General features: G+C 41.1%; 1 long non-coding RNA gene across 1 annotated transcript in view; it reads right to left on the reverse strand.

Annotated features, from left to right (window-relative positions):
* LOC138673968 (uncharacterized) overlaps positions 1-20,993 on the reverse strand; it is an 810,033-nt gene that overhangs the window by 11,376 nt on the left and 777,664 nt on the right. The gene's annotated exons all lie outside the window — the stretch shown is intronic.

Raw genomic sequence — 20,993 nt, forward strand, 5'->3', positions numbered from 1 at the left:
CTGTATGGTTTGGTAGCTGAACTTCAATGCCAAAAACAATTCATAGACAGATATGGCATTGTTTCTGGAAGAGTGTACTACATTACCCTTCTGATGCACAATCCCATTGAACAAATACAAGGAAACTGCTCATGACATTCAATTTTCAAAATGTGTGTAAGCTATTAGGATCTAAGTTTGGAGAATTTAATAAAAAAATCAAGTAATATCTAGAGTATTCTAAAATACACTGCTTCATTATAATAATCCTTGTCGTGAGACCAATGAAATTACAGGTACCATAGAAAACAGAACAAGAAAAATAAAATGCTGCATTCAGATCTATTCTATGCAAGATCAAAACCAAATGAAAAGTAAAAAAAATAATTTAATATCTGAGCTCTTTAACTAGGATTGAGCTAAGCATAATTCAAATAATAGTTTGTATTGAAATCAACAACTATCTCCAAGGGCTGCTTATTCATTGGCACAGAAGAGAAAGATTAAATTAAATTCAAATGATTTACTGCAGCCTAAACCCCAGATTTAAGAGTAATGAAATCACATCAATTTAAGAATTATATGCCTGCATTCTGCCATTTTCAAATGGTCCACGAGGACATGTCATTGTGTTTTTTATTGCCGTGAGCCCTGCCAGTCCTGCAAAACATAATGCTGTAATCAGTGTAAGGTCCAAAAATTCTCTAAGTGCTTCATATTTTTATTCACACTCCAATTTGCTTTTCTATTACTTAATATAATATCCAGCAGTTTCTATAATCATGGCTGCTGTCTACCACGTATCTGGGAAAGTACTTACTGCTTTTATGAAACCCTGTACTACTTTTAGCTAAGATACTAATTGAAAGTAGTGAAATGTCAACTGTACACTGACATTTTACGTTTCATAAATTGTTTACCACGCTATTGTTTTTATTGAGTTATAAACTTTACTGATTGTTTATGGCTTTAAGCTTATTATACTGCGTGCATCTGTTCTATGTTTTGTAGTCTATGAGGTTTATGCTAAAAATAGATGAGACGTTTATCAAAGAAGGTTATAATTACAACACAAAAACATGGAATTCTTTTCCTAAACATATTATTTTTCAGGAGTTTGGGTGATTTTTTTTTTGCTCAATCACTTAGCCTACCAAATAAATATTTCTCAGTGAATCCTGCTGAAAATCTCATTTTGCCAAACTGTCAAAGAAAACAAATTAGAAACATACAACATACTGCATTTACATAAGTGTATTAGTGCCAGTGTTATTTTAACACTTTCTTTTAATTTTATAGGAGTTGTCCAGGACTTTGATATCTCATGTGTGTGGGTCTGGCACCTAGCACTATCGTTAATAAGCTATACACCATGTACAGAGATGTCAGAGCATATGCTGTGTGGTGGCCATTCTCAAGTGCTGCACCTCAGTTACCATTAAAGTGAATGGTGCTGAATTGCAATACCAAAAGACAACCACTACAGTGTTCGGAGTTCTGGTTTCCTGGCTCATTACACTGTTTACTTCTGGGCACTGTGAGACCTGAAAATCGCTAATGTAATATCTGTGTTGGTTTTTGTCCCAAATGTTTGTGCTTCAGCTGCTTCTTTATTGTGGGTGACGGCGACAGTCCTGTTTTATTCCAGGGACTTTTAGTGTCACTTAATGAGGAAGCTATGGGGTTAATTTTTGTCTGGTTTAGATTATTCCTTCCTTTGGGAAAAAGCTGTCTGCTATTTAAACCTCTGAACCTCTGGCTTCCATTTCCAGTCAATAAGTCCAGCTTATCTAGTCTGGTCAGTAACATAAAAAAGTTTGTAGATGCAGCTCACCCCATCCAATATACAATATATGTATGTGGTTCAGCCTAGTTTCCTGGGCAATCCACTCCACTATGCATGGATAAAGTTTGTGAGGTATCAATCAGCTTTGTTCAAAGTTGTGAAAAGAGAATTTTCAATCCAGTAAAGAGAATAAAAAGCAAACCTGACTTGATCTCTTGGCCCTGGGGGCTGAAAGGAATGATGTTCTGCAAGAGGGGCTATACACAGATGTGGCTGGTCATGTACTATAGGATGGGATTGCATTGATAGATTTTTTCTCTTCTGTTTACATTCCAATTCTTGTCATCGCTATATATCCGCATTGAATACAGTTGTCTCACACTGCATCTTTTGTGTAGACCGGAATAACTTTCCCATTATAATCCTTTGCAGTCCTCCATGTGGGTCTCATAGGATTATTGTAATACTATTGTAGGAACTTTAGGATTCTGGTAGCGTGGGGCAATGAACAGACAGAGACGGGCTTCTTTAGTGCAAATAGTGCATTTGTATCACAGCAATAACACCCAAAGCGATATACTGATAACCCACAATGAAACAAGTCCCTTAACCATATACAGAACATCGGAAGAGTTCTTAGGGCAGAGTCCTCAGCAAGGTGAGTGTGACAGGTGACGTGGTGCTGATCCAAAACACTGTTGGTGCAGAAAGAGTCAAATCCAGGTATGTAGTAAACACAGGGAAGTCCAGAACAAGTCCTCAGGTTAATCCCAGGTGTGGCATGGACACGGGTAAGTCCAGAAACAAGTTCTCAAGTTGATCTCAGTTGTGGCATAAACATGGGTAAGTCCAGAACAAGTTCATATTAAAGTATTATACTGGTGTAATTTCCAGTAGCTCCCTCCGGGGGAGTAAATGAAGGATTAAGTAGCAAAAACACAGTCCAGCAACATAGTTCTAAAAACACAGTTCCAAAACAGAGTTCTTACCAGGAGGAGTGAACGAAGGGTTAAGTTCCAAAGCCAACAGACTGAGAGTGTAGTTTACATAGCCAGAGAATGTCCAGAGCCACGGGTAGAAGCATAGTAGAACAAGCAGCTGAGCTGAAGGAGAAACAGATGCAGAATAATCCAGCAAAGAGACTGACACCTGACCCGGGTTTTAAACAAACAAACAGGAAGTAGGGCAGAAAAAAACAGCAAACTCCATCTTAACAAAGGGCAAAATTATTCACAAGGTGACTTGGAAAACCCGGAATACTGACAATTATATTGAGAAAATAAACTTCTGGTCCACAAAGGAAATGCTGTATGATCTGTTTAATCTAAAATGTGGTCACAAGATTAGAGATGAGTGAATTTGTTCAGATTTTGGCCCCAAATCTGATTTTGACATATTCAGGCCATATTCGAACACTATTCATGCCGAATGTATGTCTTATGATCGGTTCCGAACATATTCGGCAATTTCTTCTCCCATTGACTCTAATGAAGTTCAGCTGTGTTCGACGAATATTGAAAAAACAATATTCTAATCCTGTCATATTCGGAACCGAATCCGAACAAATTAGCTCATCTCTACACAATATCAAGAGGAGGAGCAAGAAAAGACAGTGATAAATAAGTATATAAACACATACACACTATATAACATGCATGTTACTAAGGAACTTATGCTTCTAAATTTTTCTGGGACTGCTGGTTTAAATGGAGTCTGTCAGTACAACATGACTGCTCAAACCAAGCACAGGAATGTGTTGCTTCCATGGCATGCCCGACAAGACCATTGCACCTTTTCATCGACTTGTGTTCTTTTGTCTCCATGCTCCTCTAACTTCTGTAAATATATAGCTCTTAACCACTTCTCCCCAAAGCCTGTTTTCACCTTCCTGACCAGGCCAATTTTTACAATTCTGACCACTGTCACTTTATGAGATCACAACTCTGGAATAGGGTTGAGCGAAACGGGTCGGCAATTTCCAGAAGTCGCCGCAGGTCCTGGAAGCGCTGATTCGAAGGAAGGAAGGTTCCCGGTTAGTACCAGGGCGCGTCAGAGGGTAAGTATAGCGATATTTTTTATTTTAATTCTTTATTTTACACTTAAATATGGATCGCAGGGCCTGAAGGAGAGTTTCCTCTCCTTCAGACCCTGGGAACCATTGGAAACCCAATGCACTGCATTGGGTTTCGAGTTTCGGCCGACCCCGACCCCGACTTTTTTATAGGATCAGCCGATTTCACTCGACCCGACTTTTGAAAAAGTGAAACCCGACCCGATCCTATAAAAGTAAAAGTCGCTCAACACTACTCTGGAACGCTTCAACGGATCCCGGTGGTTATGAGACTTATCTCATGACATATTGTACTTTATGATAGTGGTAAAATTTCTTTGATATGACTTGCATCTATTTGTTAAAAAAAAAAACAGAAGAAATTTGGTGAAAATTTTTAAAATGTAGCATTTTTTAATTTTTACACCCTTAAATCAGAGAGTCATATCGCACAAAATTGTTAATAAGTAATATTTCCCACATGTCTACTTTACATCAGCACAATGTTGGAAACATCATTTTTTTGTTAGGAAGTTATATGGGTTAAAAGTTGATCAGCGACTTCTCATTTTTACAACAAAATTTGCAAAACCATTTTTTTAGGGACTGCACCTAAAAAAATCAAAACTATATTCAAAAAGTTTATTAAAGGGAACCTGTCACCCCGTTTTTTGAGATTGAGCTATAAATACTGTTAAATAGGGCCTGCGCTGTGTGTTCCTATAGTGTATGTAGTGTACCCCGATTCCCCATGTATGCTGAGAAATAACTTACCAAAGTCGCCGTTTTCGCCTGTCAATCAGGCTGGTCAGGTCGGGAGGGCGTGGTGACATCGCTGGTTCTTCCTCAGCTTTACGTTGGTGGCGTAGTGGCGTAGTGGTGAACAAGCAGCGCGCGATCTGCGCTGTAATCCCTTGCATCGGTGGGGGCGGCCATCTTCCTGGGGCCGCGCGTGCGCAGATCGAGTGCTCTGCTGCACGGGGCTTCAGGAAAATGGCCGCGGGATGCCGCGCGTGCGCATTAGAGATCGCGGCGGCCATTTTCCCAAAGCCGAGTTTGCATCTCGGCTTTGGGAAAATGGCCGCCGCGATCTCTAATGCGCACGCGCGGCATCCCGCGGCCATTTTCCTGAAGCCCCGTGCAGCAGAGCACTCGATCTGCGCACGCGCGGCCCCAGGAAGATGGCCGCCCCCACCGATGCAAGGGATTACAGCGCAGATCGCGCGCTGCTTGTTCACCACTACGCCACTACGCCACCAACGTAAAGCTGAGGAAGAACCAGCGATGTCACCACGCCCTCCCGACCTGACCAGCCTGATTGACAGGCGAAAACGGCGACTTTGGTAAGTTATTTCTCAGCATACATAGGGAATTGGGGTACACTACATACACTATAGGAACACACAGCGCAGGCCCTATTTAACAGTATTTATAGCTCAATCTCAAAAAACGGGGTGACAGGTTCCCTTTAACCCTTCACTGGAATTTTTGGAATGTGTAAGGAAAAAATAAACATCTACTTTTCTTTCATAAAAGTGTTCCTTTAGACCTTTTTTCACTTTTGCAAGGGTAACAAGATAACATGAACAATACATTTTGTTGTGCAATTTCTCCTGAGCATACTGATACCCCATATGTGGGGAAAATCTACTATTTGGGCACACAGCAGGGCGTGGAAGAGAAGGAGCGCCATTTCACTTTTTGAATGTTAATTTTGCTAGCATAATTAGCATCCGCCATGTCATATTTGGAGAGCCCCTGATGTGCCTAAACAGCGGAATCCCCCCACAAGTGAAACCATTTTGGATACTAGACCCCTTTTGGGCCTTATCTAGATGTGTATTGAGCACCTCGAACCCACAGGTGCTTCACAGAAGTGTATAATGTTAAGCCGTGAAAATAAAAATAAAAAAATCACAATTTCCCCACAAAAATGTTTTTTTAGCTGCAAATTTTATATTTTCACAAGGGCAAAAGGAGAAAATGGACCCTAAAGTTTGTTGTACAATTTCTCTTGCGTTCAATAATGCCCCATATGTGGTCAAAAACTACTTTTGGGCACAGTGCAAAACTCAGAAGGGAAGTGGCACCATATTACAGTGCAGATTTTGCTGCACTTGTTTGAGGGTGCTTTTTCACATTGGTAGTGCCCCTGAGGTGCAAGAACAGCAGAAGATTTGCACATATCCCTATAGACACTCCCAGTTCAATTGCACCACATAAAGATAATGTCAGCACATATAATCTTGATGCGTTTCCCCATTATTTGGTTCCTCAGGAGAACATACTGATATGCAGTCCTACATCAAAAGGACTTATCTTAGAGTTTTTATGAGAGGAGCGTGAGTATAATGCCCATCTGCCACCTTCCCTGCAGGACCCAGAAGGACCCGCAGCCATCTTGGTGCTGGAGATCTCCATGCCGGGGGTCTCCATGGAGACCATCAGGACATTGTGATGAGTTTGCGATGACCTGTTGGAAGCACACAGGGATCCCCCTCCCTGAGCGATGCTTCTCTATATTGCTGTCACTACTGAGAATGGCATCAGAGGGGTTAAATGCCTGTGATCAGTGCTAGCACCGATTGTGGGCATTGCTGCGGGGTGTCAGTTATCACATACAGCTGACACCCGCACTAAGCTTGAGGCAACACGATCAGTGCACCGTACAAATACTGTTGTTTGCGGGAACGCCCCTCCCGCAGAGCAGTATATGTATGGTGCATGTCAGTAAGGGGTTAATCAAAGAGGAGGGGGTAGAAATGGGAAAACAATGTTTGGCCATGCTGAGAATGTAATGAGTGCACATGCTTAGTTTTTAAAATCAATTTTGTGCTGACAGACTCACAGACTCCTTTTAATTATTTTATGCTACAGTTACTTATATTTAGTACAATAATTAGGAGGAAAATGAGAGGGTGTCTTATAGTCTGGATGTACCTATGTGTGTATATATATATATATATATATATATATATATATATATATATATATAGCAAACAAAAAGCAGCACCAAAAGAAGGCAGAGGATGCAAAAAATCCTTCGAGGTATATACCAAACCTCATGCTATTGTCCAGAAAAATGAAGGCAGCACTCCAATAGAAAAAATAAGGGTGTTTTATTGGCCCATGTGCGACGTTTCAGTCCAGACATGGACATTTCTCAAGCCTATATATATATATTGAGAGCTGCGGGGGACAAAGAGGGTAAGTATGTACAGATTACAGTTGTGTAGTAAATTGCAGTGATGTGAGGTACCTTTGTAATCCTGTACTTCCTGGTGTAATGGTGTGCTGTAGGATTAAATAGAGATGGTTAATAGTGTAATCACCCAAAGATGTCTCCTAATAATACCGGTGGCGTAGTGAAGGTGTCCTCCTGTACCTGTGCTGGAGAGTGGTGGTGCTCCAGCGCTTTGCCTCTAGTTCTGAGCATGTGAGTGTGTTAACACTGGAGGGCTTTAAATATCGGCGCTCCATACTCGCACCGGAAGTGCATCACAGGAAGTGACGCGGTGCCCTCCTGCTGAGTCCAGAGGACACTATGGACAGGACGATGTACGATGACTATATTCTCATATTCTGGGGTCTGCCCCATTCTTGGAACATGATTCGATCCACTATGAACAGAATGGATATCACTATGCTAATCTGATTTATATATACCCCCAGGGATTATACTATATAGAATACTGTCTAATCAACGAACGCCTTTAGTATGTTATGTAATTAGCTCTTTCGTGATTTTTATTTCCTGTACATGTGAATTTGTTGCTCATTAAATTTTCTCTCTTACAGCGACGTAATGAATAAAGGCCTGGATAAGTTGAAACATCTACGATTGAATATAGATGCTTTTGTTATGTTATCTTATTTTGCTCATTTTTTTTCTCCTGACTTTCACTGATTTTAATATATTTTTTCTAGCATCACCCAGGTACCAGAGTGTGCGGTGAATTTTGATTATATTGACATGGGTTCCATCGGCCCATTACACCAGCACCTCGCTATTGGACAGAGTGAAGGCCAATACTCCATTTCTTTTAGTGTGGGACAGCAGGCAAACATAAAAAAACACAATATAAATCTGGTATCTCTGTAATCGCACTGACCCAAAGAATAAAGTTGACTAATCACTTATACTGCACAAGGAACGGTATAAAAAAGTAAATAAAACCAATTCTTCACATACTGTTGATTTTTTTCATTCTGCTTCCCAAAGATTGCACATTTATCCTGCTCTCTGCGCTGAGCGCTTACACTGGGGTTTCAATGTAAATCTCTGAAATATGTGATTTGTGGAAGATTCCCTATAATGAGGCAGATAGAGGCACTGTGGATGCCATAGGACCTGTGATCCGTCGGTGTCCGTTTTTTTAGGACTGCATAAAAGTGCCACTGTCTACAGTTTTGTGCACTTTTGAAAAGAAGCATAACACTGAACAGAGTCCAGATGAAGTCCAGAGTATCTCTGCTGCCTCATTATAGTGAATGGATCTTTTCGGGGTTTCATATGTCATGTCACTCGGAGATTTAGATGGAAACACCGATGTATGTGCTCATCGTAGAGTGCCGAATAACTGTGATAAATGTTATGTAAAAAAGCTTCAACTCAATCCACAAAAAAAGCAAGACCTCACTCAAGCATGTCATCTGTTAACTGAAATATAGGGGCTTCCACGTTACTGTTAGCACAAAGGCTCTGGAAAAACTAAATGACTTCTCGGCCCCCAAATGAAATTCAGCAAAATCTTTGCTTCCAAATCCTTATGCCCCCACTCCCATCTGAGCCCCAGTGTGCCTAAGCTAAATTTAACAGTGAGTTGCAGGATGCTCCGGTCACATGGGAGCGCACAGGACACAGATGAAAGGATTAAAAGCTTCTTTGTTTATTGAAATCCACAACGCGTTTTGACGGAGCAGCTCCGTCTTCATCAGGTAGCAGCTGTAGATAAATTCCTAAAGGGGTATAATTTCCAAAATAGAGTCACTTGGTGGTGGATTCCGCTTTTCTACCACTTTGGGGCTCTGTAAATGGAGTCTGCAAACTATTCTAATAAAATCTGCGCTCCAGGAGGCAAATAGATCTCTGTTCCTTCCGTCTCTCCGTATGGCAAAGCATTACTGTACAGCCACATATGGGGTGTTGCAACGTTAAGCAACAATTGTGGGATAAATTTTGGTGGCATTATTACCTTTTTCCAAGTATAAAAATTTAACATTTTGGGCTACCACAATTTTGGTGGTAAAAATGTTAATTATTTTTTCTTCACTGCCCAATGTTATAAAATTCTGACACACCTATGGTGTCAATATAATCGCTGCACCCCTAGTTGAATTAATTTAGAGGTTTAGTTTGTAAAATGGAGTCACATATGGGACGTTCAGCTGTTCTTGCACATTAGGGGCTCTGCCAATGTAACATGGCACCCTCAAACCAGTGCAGCGAAATCTGCACTGTAATATGGCTCTACCTCCCTTCTGAGCTTTGCACTGTGACTCAAAAGTAGTTTTCAACCACATATGGGGTATCGGTGAACTCAGGAGAAATTTTACACCATACTTTGGGGTCCATTTTCTCCTGCTACTATTGTGAAAATACTAAATTTGGAGCTAAAGATTTGTGCGGGATAAATGTGAATATTTTTTTTTTCATTTTCATTGCTTAACATTATAAACTTCTGTGAAGCACCAGGGGGTTCAAGGTGTTCAATACACATATAGATAGGTTCCAGTACATTTTACATTCAAAAAGTCAAATGGCTCTCCTTCCCTTCCAAACCCCGATGTGCAGCCAAACAGTTGTTTTCCTCCACATATTGGGTATCTGAGCACTCAGGATAAATTGCACAACAAATTGGAAATGTATCCTTTTACCCTTATGAAAATGCAAAATTTTGAGCAAAAAAATATTTATCTGGAAAAATGTGACTATTTTTTTTTTATTTCCATGGCTCTATGTTATAAAGTTCTGTGAAGCATCTGTAGATTCAAGGTGATCAATACACATCTAGATAAGTTCCCTAAGGGCTCTAGTTTCCAAAACGTTGTCAACTATTGGTGGTTTCCACTGCTTACGTCAGGGGCTCTGCAAACATGACATGGCGTCAGTTAATTATGCCGGCAAATGTTACTTTCAAAAAGTGAAATGATGCACCTTCCTTTCCAATCCCTGCCGTGTGCCCAAACAACAGATTTCCCCCACATATGGGGTATCGGCATGCTTAGGATAAACTGGAAAACAAATTCAATGATCCATTTTCTCCTGTTACCCTTGTGAAAGTAAAAGAAAATAGGTCTAAAAGAAAATCTTTGTGAAAGAAAAGTAAATGTTTATTTTTTCCTTCCATATTCCAAAAATTCCTGTGAAGCATCTGATGGGTTAATAAATGTCTTGAATGTTTTTTTGAGCACCTTGAGGGGTGCAGTTTTTTGAATGATGTCCCTTTTGAGTATTTTCTGTCATATAGTCCCCTCAAAGTCACTTCAAATGTGAGGTGGTCCCTAAAAAAACTGGTTTTGCAAAATTTGTTATAAAAGATGGAAATTGCTGGTCAAATGTAATCCTTATAGCTTCCTAACAAGAAAAAATGATGTTTCAAAAATTGTGCTGGTGTAATGTAGACATATGGTAAGTGATATGTATTAACTATTTTGTGCGATATGACTGTCTGATTTAAGGGCATACAAATTAAAAGTTTGAAAATTGCGAAATTTTAGAAGTTTTCATCAAATTTCGGTTTCTTTCACAAATAAATCCAAGACATATCAAATAAATTTTACCACTATCATGATGTTCAATATGTCATGAAAAAAATTTCTCAGAGTCAGTGGGATTCATTGAGGCGTTCCATATTATGGCCTCATAAATTGACAGTGGTCAGAATTATAAAAATTGGCCTGGTCAGAAAGGTAAAAACAAGCTTCGGGGTGAAGGGGTTAAGGGAATGAATTTTCACTGCTCTCCACACCCATGGTAGTGGGAGTAGTGAATATTCATTCCCTTTAGTAGCGGGTACACATAATTACCCCACAGCTGCATGAAGCTTGAGGCTGAGGTTACTGTGCCCTCTATTAAAGATCAATGAATATTCACTGCTCCACACGCTGATAGTCCTCTGCTTGTAAACAGAGTGTGAGTTCTCTGCCATGAGCTGCTTACAAGTATAAATCAGCTGCTTGCTTCAGAACAGAATGCTGTGAGGGAGCACAGGGAAATTAAGTAGAATTCTTTATCTTTTTTTAATGTTTTTCTGATGGGAGCCATGCATACCAGGATGGGGGTGGGGCCCATGCATACAATAGAGATGAGGGGGCCATGCGTACAAAGATAGGGATGAGGGGGTCATGCATACCAGGATAAGGATAAGGGAGCTACGCATACCAGGATAGGGATAAGGGGACCAAGTACACCTGGATTGGGGACATATACCGTATATACCAGAATGGACAATATTATTACAGAACTGACCACATTTTGTTATTGAATTTTTTTCTATTTTCCTCCTCTAATCTCTAGGTCTTATGGGCCAGTGCATCTTATAGTTCTTAAAATATGATATGAAGTGTCATGTGAAGTGTGAGTTATGTCCCATGGTTTCAAATGTTTTGGGTAATATAAAGGTTATGTTTAATGTGAGTAGTGTACAGTGCAGAATAAGCATAGGGTAAAGCATAGATTAAGAAGTAGGACACAATATGGAGTGTAATAGGCATTGTAAGTGTAATAAGCTTAGTGTATAGCCCTCCGTCACATACAATATTCGGACTAACGAGTTCACATACAATGTGCCTGTCAGGCGCCTGCTGGAAAAATACCAATAATATCTAATGTTTGCAATTTCAGTGCTCTAAAAGTGATCAGTGACCTTCATAGGGATGTAATAAAAGAGACTACACATAATCAGTTGCAAAAAAAACCATTCACTTAACATAAAACTAATAACTATGAAATACAAACTTTTCAAAACTCCCGCCAAATAGTCCCCAGTTCGACTCTCTCAAAAAAATGTACAAAGAAAATTTTTGAACACAAACTTAATTTTAAGGTACCTTAAGTACTATTAAAAACATATTCAATCAGAAGTAGATGCTGAGGTTTCCCGAGAAAAGTCACACTTGCAGAGCAAATAGCAAGAATTACACACCATTTTTGCATGTGTCAGGCAAATTGCTTTATGACATTTGAGACATTCATAATTTGAAAGCCTTCTGGTTCCGCTTTCCGTTTGGCAGGTGGTGCATCTCCTTCTTTTGTGAGGTGGTGCAGATGGTGACTTTTCACCATCATCTTCTGGGCGGAACCTTTTGAGCTGAACTTGAAGGCGAGAGGGGATACCGATTGTTTTCACGCTTCTCCTGCGTAGCTCTCCAAGTACTAGTTCATGGGCCAATTTTTTCAGATACAATCGTCTACGGAGTGGTTCAAGCTTGTTTTCAAGATAAATTACTTGTGAATTTATACCACCCAAATTCAACATAGCAAAAAATATGACCATTGGCCAGCGTTTGATGTTTCTGCTGACGTTGAAAGTGGAGCACATCTGATCTGCTGTATCCACACCCCCTTTGGTGGCATTGTAAAATGTAATTATCTCCGGTTTTTTTTCTGCCCCAGTCCCAGGATCGATGGCAGCATCATCATGAAGTGTTGATAGAAGAAGTACGATTTTTTTGGCATGTGGTACATAGGAAACTAAAGCCTTTCCATTATGGAATGCAAACATACTGCTGTACTGTTGTCTCTCTTTCACACTTACAAACTGTGGCGGCAATTCCCTTTTGTTTTTTCTTACAGTTCCCACATATGACAGCTTCTGAATTTTCAGATAATCAATCAGATCACAACTTGTAAACCAATTGTCAGCTGTAATATTGCGACCCGATCCAAATAAGGGTTCAGCCAGTCTTTTTACAACATCAATGGGTTTGTTGCTCACACAGTAAGGACCTTCTGGTTGTTTTCCTGCATAAACTTCCAGGTTGTAAGTGTAGGTCTTACTGGCATCAACAAGGGCATAAATTTTTATTCCATATTTGTTTGGCTTTGATGGAATATATTGACGAAAGGCACATCTACCACGAAAACCAGGGAGCATTTCGTCAATAGTGAGATTCTCTCCAGGGTAATAACTTTGTTTACAGTTTACAACAAATCTTTGAAATATATCACGAATTGGAGCAAGTCGGTCATGTGTTTTGCGTTCGGTTGGGGTAGTTCTGTCGTCAAACCGAAGGCAACGAATTAGAATCTTGAATCTGTTTATGGACATAACAAGGCTAAATTTTTCAACTCCATCCCCATCTTTACCCCAAAGTTCCTCCAAACTTTGTCTATTTGCCCTATAAGCTCCTGCAAGGTACAGTAATCCAAAAAAAGTACGCAGTTCTATTTCATCTGTGGGCTTGATGGTTCTGTTGCAGATGTACTTGTCCTTTATAATGTCTATATATTGGTTGGTATATGTGACAATAGAGTCCAGAATGTCATCTGTAAATATACTGTTCCAGCATTCAACTGCAGTTTTTGCATTACGTGCAGTTCCTATTACTGCAGGAAGGTGAGTAATAATGTTTAAAGGTTCCCTGCGTTTTTTCTGGAATGGCTTCTTGTTCCATTTAGTATTTTTATCTTTTCCAATATAATATGATCCAACTTCTTCATCCTCACCACTGTCACCATCTTGCTCTGTTTCAGAATCCAGGACACATTCTTCCACCTCATCATGAGAATCAATCTCACTTTCCTCTCCTAAATCCTCATTCAGTGTGAGGTCTCTATCATCTAACAGCATGTTTGTTACTTCCTCAACATCAAGTTGTTTGGATAAATTGTACATTTTTCTCTCCATTTCAGCAGATAATCTGAAGCAAGAGAAGGAATATGTTAGGGAACTACTGTATATGCCTGAGCAGCACACTTTCTTTTATAAAATCTCCCTTATTTCTATGAAATATCCTCACATTTTGTGCTATACATTCATAAAACAAGCTAAATAAACTATTGTGATGAATAAAAACATAAAATACCAACCTTACTGAATGTGACGTATTCACATACAATGAGCCTGAGAGATCTGTGCAGCTATATCCTCTCCCCTGAAGCTCTGAAATCCAACTGTGATATCAGGTTTCACAGACCTTCAAGAGACAGGAGACTACCTGGAGGGAGGGGGTTTCCTCACAATCTGGTGAGGAAGGAGAAATGAAAGTAAAAGAGAAGCGCCTGTCAGATCAGTTGTATGTGACGGAGGGATAGTGTTATATGATGTACAGGGTTTGTAATGGAGATCTGCCCAACAGCAGGCTGCAGGAACAGATATAGTTAAATGTTGGAACTAGCCCACAGGGGGATTGATTAGTCATAGGGACAGGACTGTGCTTCCTGGATAGAGTTGAAGTGGCTCGGTCACCTGAATTTGGAGGGAACAATTTTCAGCCATAGAGGTGGGGTTTTCGGGTGTTTGATTCACCCTTTCCTTACCCGCTGGCTGCATGCTGGCTGCAATATTGGATTGAAGTTCATTCTCTGTCCTGTTAGTACACGCCTGCGCAAGGCAAGATTGCCTTGTTGTTCTGTGCAGGGAGCCTCCGTGCTGCCGGGTGTCCAGAGGCTGTGAGCCCGGAGCGGAGCCTGGTGTGGGAGCCGGGCTGCAGGCAGACATCACCCTGCCCATCTGACACTTCCACATCCAGGCTGTGTTATATACTATGTGGGCTGTGTGATATACTGTGTGGGCTGTGTTCTATACTACGTGGCTGTGTTATATACTGCACGGCCTGTGCTATATAGTACGTGGGCTGTGTTATATACTGCATGGGCTGTGTTATATACTGCATGGGCTGTGTTATATACTACGTGGGCTGTGCTATATACTATGTGGCTGTGCAATATACTACGTGGCTGTATTATATACTATGTGGGCTGTGTGATATACTACGTGGGCTGTGTTATATACTACATGGGCTGTGTTATATAATGTGCGGCCTGTGCTATATACTACATGGGCTATGTTATATACTGCATGGGCATTATTATATACTGCGTGGGCTGTGTTATATACTATGTGGGCTGTGCTATATACTACGTGGCTGTGCAATATACTGTGTGGCTGTGTTATATACTACGTGGCTGTGTTATATACTACGTGAGCTGTGTTATATACTACATGGGCTGTGTTATATAATGTGTGGCCTGTGCTATATACTACGTGGACTGTGCTATATACTGCATGGGCTGTGTTAAACACTCCATGGGCTGTGCTATATTCTATGTGGGCTGTGCTATATACTATGTGGCTGTGCTATATACTACGTGGCTGTGCAATATGTTACGTGACTGTGCTATATACTATGTGGCTGTGCTATATACTACGTAGCTGTGTTATATACTACGTGGCTGTGCTATATACTACGTGGATTTGCTATATACTATATGGGCTGTTATATGCTATGTGGGCTTTGAGATTCTTTCGCCCGGGGCCCTCAAAAACCTGGAGCTGGCCCTGGCTTCACTGATTAGTCGTGTCCGGCAGGCCGTGAACAATCAGTGACAGACGCAGTCCGGCCTGTTGTGAATTCTGTGGTCAAGCTCCCTCCTGTGGTCATGAGTGGTACTTCGGCTGGTTCTGTCCATGAGCTTCCTTTGGTGGATGTGAGTGGGGCTGCGGCTTCTGAGTTTCCTTCCTCAGGTGACGAGGTTGGGTTGTTAGGTGCTGCTCTATTTAACTCCACCTAGTTCTTTGTTCCTGGCCTCCAGTCAATGTTCCAGTATTGGTCTTGCTCTCTCCTGGATCGTTCTTGTGGCCTGTCTGCCCTGCATAAGCTAAGTTCTGCTTGTGTTACTTCTGTTTGCTATTTTTTCTGTCCAGCTTGCTATATTTGTTTGTCTTGCTTGCTGGAAGCTCTGGGACGCAGAGGAAGCACCTCCGTACCGTTAGTCGGTGCGGAGGGTCTTTTTGCGCCCTCTGCGTGGTTGTTTGTAGGTTTTTGTGAAGACCGCAAAGCTATCTTTCCTATCCTCGGTCTATTCAGTAAGTCGGGCCTCACTTTGCTAAAATCTATTTAATCTCTGTGTTTGTATTTTCATCTTTACTCACAGTCATTATATGTGGGGGCTGCCTTTTCCTTTGGGGAATTTCTCTGAGGCAAGGTAGGCTTATTTTTCTATCTTCAGGGCTAGCTAGTGTCTCAGGCTGTGCCCGAGGCGCCTAGGTCTGGTCAGGAGCGCTCCACGGCTACCTCTAGTGTGGTGTGATATGATTAGGGATTGCGGTCAGCAGAGTTCCCACGTCTCAGAGCTCGTCCTATGTGTTTAGCAACTATCAGGTCATTTTCTGTGCTCGTATTCATCAGGTCCATTATGGTTCTGAATCACCTGTTCATAACACCGGCCGCGAATTGGCGCAGGATTTGAACCACGTTTTGCTAATCGGTCGTGCCTGGCCGACCGAATCCTGTGTATTCATTGCATCATTCTGAAATCTTCATAAATAAACTACATACATATTCTAGAATACCCGATGCATTAGAATCGGGCCACCATCTAGTATATATTTATATATATATATATATATACAGTGCCTACAAGTAGTATTCAACCCCCTGCAGATTTAGCAGGTTTAATAAGATGCAAATAAGTTAGAGCCTTCAAACTTCAAACAAGAGCAGGATTTATTAACAGATGCATAAATCTTACAAACCAAAAAGTTTTGTTGCTCAGTTAAATTTTTATAAATTTTAAACATAAAAGTGTGGGTCAATTATTATTCAACCCCTAGGTTTAATATTTTGTGGAATAACCTTTGTTTGCAATTACAGCTAATAATTGTCTTTTATAAGACCTGATCAGGCCGGCACAGGTCTCTGGAGTTATCTTGGCCCACTCCTCCATGCAGATCTTCTCCAAGTTATCTAGGTTCTTTGGGTGTCTCATGTGGACTTTAATCTTGAGCTCCTTCCACAAGTTTTCAATTGGGTTAAGGTCAGGAGACTGACTAGGCCACTGCAACACCTTGATTTTTTGCCTCTTGAACCAGGCCTTGGTTTTCTTGGCTGTGTGCTTTGGGTCGTTGTCTTGTTGGAAGATGAAATGACGACCCATCTTAAGATCCTTGATGGAGGAGCGGAGGTTCTTGGCCAAAATCTCCAGGTAGGCCGTGCTATCCCTCTTCCCATGGATGCGGACCAGATGGCCAGGCCCCTTGGCTGAGAAACAGCCCCACAGCATGATGCTGCCACCACCATGCTTGACTGTAGGGATGGTATTCTTGGGGTCGTATGCAGTGCCATCCAGTCTCCAAACGTCACGTGTGTGGTTGGCACCAAAGATCTCAATCTTGGTCTCATCAGACCAGAGAACCTTGAACCAGTCAGTCTCAGAGTCCTCCAAGTGATCATGAGCAAACTGTAGACGAGCCTTGACATGACGCTTTGAAAGTAAAGGTACCTTACGGGCTTGTCTGGAACGGAGACCATTGCGGTGGAGTACGTTACTTATGGTATTGACTGAAACCAATGTCCCCACTGCCATGAGATCTTCCCGGAGCTCCTTCCTTGTTGTCCTTGGGTTAGCCTTGACTCTTCGGACAAGCCTGGCCTCGGCACGGGAGGAAACTTTCAAAGGCTGTCCAGGCCGTGGAAGGCTAACAGTAGTTCCATAAGCCTTCCACTTCCGGATGATGCTCCCAACAGTGGAGACAGGTAGGCCCAACTCCTTGGAAAGGGTTTTGTACCCCTTGCCAGCCACGATCTTGTCTCTGATGGCCTTGGAATTCTCCTTTGTCTTTCCCATGTTGACCATGTATGAGTGCTGTTCACAAGTTTGGGGAGGGTCTTAAATAGTCAGAAAAGGCTGGAAAAAGAGATAATTAATCCAAACATGTGAAGCTCATTGTTCTTTGTGCCTGAACTACTTCTTAATACTTTAGGGTAACCAAACAGAATTCTGGTGGGTTGAGGGGTTGAATAATAAATGACCCTCTGAAAAGACTTTTCACAATTTAAAAAAAAAATAAACAAAGAAATAACATTCTTTTTTGCTGCAGTGCATTTCACACTTCCAGGCTGATCTACAGTCCAAATGTCACAATGCCAAGTTAATTCCAAATGTGTAAACCTGCTAAATCTGCAGGGGGTTGAATACTACTTGTAGGCACTGTATATACATATAAATACTGTTTATATATACTGTATATATATATATATATATATATACATATATATGTATTAGTATGTAATATTTCTCAAAAACAGAAAATAAGAAAATACTTATGTTATTGTTGCAATCGTTCCAATCTGTATACAAGCACTCACTACTTACAATGATTTGTGTACACAAATCTAAAAATCAGATAAATTATAGCTAATTATTATTATAACAAACAAGCCCTTATACACCCATATTGGTAGACACCATAGTACAATATTTATAACAAGTTCTAAAGCATAAAACATATATAAATTGAGTTTCTCTGTAACTATCTAAAATCATGGTGAAAAAGAAAGCTCCAAAAAAAAGCTGAATTTGTTTTTTACAGCACCTCACCTATAATTAGAATAGCTTATTGGTCAAATTATATTTCTCTAGTTATTGAACTAATTTTGCATTGCGTCAGTTTCCAAAGTATCTTTTGTTAATCAGATTTTTCTACATGGTTGACATGAGCATTGCAAGAGTCTCACATCAATCTTCAGCGCTTGCTTCATATAACTTTTCCTTTTCAAATACATGTATAAATAAATTGGTGGAGTTCCCATTAGCAACCTGACATTTGTCTTGTTTTACAGCTCCTGAATGATTGGAATGTGACTGTAAGGTGTTTATATATTTGTATTTTACGTGGAACAAAGTTGTTGTCTATAAAGCAGTTTATATTGAACTGCTGTACTACGTGAAGTACTTACGTACAAACCTGGTAGACTGGATGGCTTTTATGAATTCATAAATATTCAAATGCTAGAAGTGCCCTAAATCATGAGCTATCCATTAAAAAAGTATTCAGTATCCTTCGGCATAGCGTATACTGATAAGTGGACTTTGCAGAGCATGATAAGCAATTATATGCAGAACATTTGTGTTTAATATGGTGTGTTAGATTGTAATGTGCAGAGAAATAAGTCTTCTGGGATCGACTTAAACTGTGTAACTTGATCGACTCAATTTCTTTCACATTAGCAGGTGCCGCATCTAGAGTCCACTTGTATTGAAACAAGAACAGCCTCAGCAAGATGATGAGCTCTGCCTCAAATAATCTGACCTACTGCCTGCAATTATAAATAGACTAAATGAAGACAGACCACTCAGACAACGAAGAAGGTATTAGTGCATGCAGACCTACTTTCTAACGGTTCTCCAAATTAATGTACCTTGCAAGTTACTATGTCATGTGATGTACTATAGGTGAAAATGGGGCTGACAAAAAATGAAAGCATGTTTCATTCAATAAAATATGTGTAAGGATGGTGAACTGTGCAATTTTTTTCCTACCCCTGAAGTCACCAATCGTATTATAGTTTGTAATATATATATCTACTATGTAATTGTCTAAGGGTCACTTCCGCCTGTCTGTCTGTCTTTCTGTCTGTTTTTCTGTCTGTCACGGATATTCATTGGTCGCGGCCTCTGTCTGTCCAAGTCGCTGATTGGTCGCGGCAAAACCGCCACGACCAATCAGCGATGGGCCCAGTCCGGAAGAAAATGGCTGCTCCTTCCTCCCCGCAGTCAGTGTCCGGCGCCCGCATACTCCCCTCCAATCAGCGCTCACACAAGGTTAATGGCAGTGTTGGCCGCGGTGTAATGCACTCGGTTAACGCTGCTATTAACCCTGTGTGACCAACATTTTACTATTCATACTGCCTATGCAGCAGGAATAGTAAAAAGATCTAATGTTAAAAATAATAAAAAAAAATAAAAATCATTATATACTTACCCTCCGGTGGCCCCCCGGATCAGGAACCGGCCTTTCCGGCTTCTCGCGACACCCTGGTGACCGCTCCATGTATTGTGGTCTTGTGAGATGATGATGTGCGGTCTTGCGAGACCGTTACATCATCATCTTGCGAGACTGCAATGCACTCTTCAGACCGGAGCGTGCGAGAAGCATCGGTAACCGCTTCGATCCAGGGGCCAACGTAGAGTGAGTATATAACTATTTTTTATTTTAATTCTTTTTTTTTTAACAGGGATATGGTGCCCACATTGGTATAGACTGCGTGGGCTGTGCAATTTATTACGTGGGCTGGGCAATATACTGCGTGGGCTGTGCAATATACAACGTGTACTGCGAAATATACAACGTGGGCTGCGCAAAACACAACGTGGGATGCGCAATTACTACGTGGGCTGCGCAATATACAACGTGGGCTGCGCAATATACAATGTGGACTGCGCAATATACTACGTGGGCTGCACAATATACAATGTGGACTGCGCAATATACTACGTGGGCTGCGCAATATACTATGTGGGCTGGGCAATATACAAGTTGGGTTGCGCAATATACAACGAGGGCTACGCAATATACAACATGGTCTGCGCAATATACAACATGGGCTGCGCAATATACTATGTGGGTTGGGCAATATACTATGTGGGCGGCGCAATATACTACGTGGTTGGGCAATATACTATGTGGGCTGCGTAATATACAACGTGGGCTGCGCAATATACTACGTGTGCTGCACAAAATACAACGTGGGCTGTGCAATATACTACTTGGGCTGCTCAATATACAACGTGGGCTGCGCAATATACAATGTGGGCTGCGCAATGTACTATGTGGGCTGGGCAATATACTGTGTGGGCTGGGCAATATACTACGTGGGCTGGGCAATATACAACGTGGGCTGCGCAATATACAACGTGGGCTGCACAATATACTACATGGGCTGCACAATATACTATGTGGGCTGGGCAATATACTACGTGGGCTGCGCAATATACAACGTGGACTGCGCAATATACATCGTGGGCTGCGCAATATACAATGTGGACTGCACAATATACAACGTGGGCTGCGCAATATACTACATGGGCTGTGCAATATACTACGTGGGCGGCGCAATATACTACGTGGTTGGGAAATATACTACGTGGGCTGCATAATATGCAATGTGGGCTGTGCAATATACTACGTGGGCTGCTCAATATACAACGTGGGCTGCGCAATATTCAACGTG

The sequence above is a fragment of the Ranitomeya imitator genome, chromosome 4, assembly GCF_032444005.1.
Source record: "Ranitomeya imitator isolate aRanImi1 chromosome 4, aRanImi1.pri, whole genome shotgun sequence".
Taxonomy (NCBI): Eukaryota; Metazoa; Chordata; class Amphibia; order Anura; family Dendrobatidae; genus Ranitomeya; species Ranitomeya imitator.